A 1,050-nucleotide genomic window follows, 5' to 3' on the forward strand; every position below is an offset into this window, starting at 1 on the left:
ACTGAAGGTGAATCCAGAGGCTGCACAGGAGAGTCGCAGGGAACCCCCAGGCTGCACCAGGCCTCCCCCAGACTCCACCAGCTGCACCTCACACTGGACACCTGCAAACACAGAGGCAGCCTGGTCAGGACACTGGCACTCATCCACTCTTCCTCTCACTCCTGTCCACTCACACACTCAGGGTCTCTGGTTCTCCATTCATCACCTTTGAAAACAGCCACCAGGAAAACCCAGCTGAGCACACTCTCCATGGTGAGCAGCTGTGCTCAGTCCTGATCCCTGAGTGGGCTGAGCTGGGAGTCCAGGGCTGGGCTCCTGTGCAGAGCTGCAGGGTCAGATGGGCTGGTTTTCATGGGCAGAGGGAGGCCCTATTTGCATGTCCTCCTGCTATATAGCAGCTCTGGGTGGAGGCCCAGGTAGAGCAGCTCTGAGGGCTGATGGGCATGTCATGAGCAGCATGGTGGACAGAGGAGCATTCAAGAGGTTACAGCTTCTTGTATTTGCTCCTGTTTTTCCATTATCTTAATTTATGTAATATATAAGAAAAATCATATGATGAAAGGATCAGTCAGTGGTCCAAATGCAGAATTACACACAGCAGCAGGTGTGGTGCATCAATGTGTCCAACAGATCACATCTAAAAGAGCAAGTTGAGTTTTGGGGCTTTGCTCTCACCGTGGACATGACTGGTTGGCTGTATTTCTTAAAGTTCTCTTAGAAACTTCTCTCTTAGAACCAACTGCAAACCATTGTTCTGGGCTCTCCTCTTGTGGAAGATCTTTAATGGATTTTCAGTTTCATTGCTTGATATTTTTCTGTTTTACATTTGTAGATTCTTATGCTTCAATTTGTCTAGATTATCTGTGTTTAGAATTTTGTCAATCTCTTTACATTCTTCTAGTTTACTGAAGGATATTTGTAAAAAATAGTTTCAAATCTTCTGGATTTCAGCAGCAATATGTTCTGTTTTATTTCTAATTTTATTGATTTGGGTTTCTGCTATTTTTTTCATTAGTTTATCAGGGGTTTTCAATCTTTTTATGTTTTCTA

The 1,050-nt window shown here is 44.7% G+C and overlaps 1 long non-coding RNA gene across 1 annotated transcript; it reads right to left on the bottom strand.

The window, feature by feature from the left end:
- Positions 1-4: 4 nt before the first annotated feature.
- LOC107133737 lies at positions 5-411 on the bottom strand. The gene is made up of 2 exons (XR_001502374.2): positions 206-411; positions 5-101 (listed from the first exon to the last, which is right to left on the bottom strand). It is a non-coding gene; the product is annotated as an uncharacterized LOC107133737 (long non-coding RNA).
- Between the last annotated feature and the right edge of the window lie 639 nt (positions 412-1,050).

The sequence above is a fragment of the Marmota marmota genome, unplaced genomic scaffold (assembly GCF_001458135.2).
Source record: "Marmota marmota marmota unplaced genomic scaffold, marMar, whole genome shotgun sequence".
Taxonomy (NCBI): domain Eukaryota; kingdom Metazoa; phylum Chordata; class Mammalia; order Rodentia; family Sciuridae; genus Marmota; species Marmota marmota.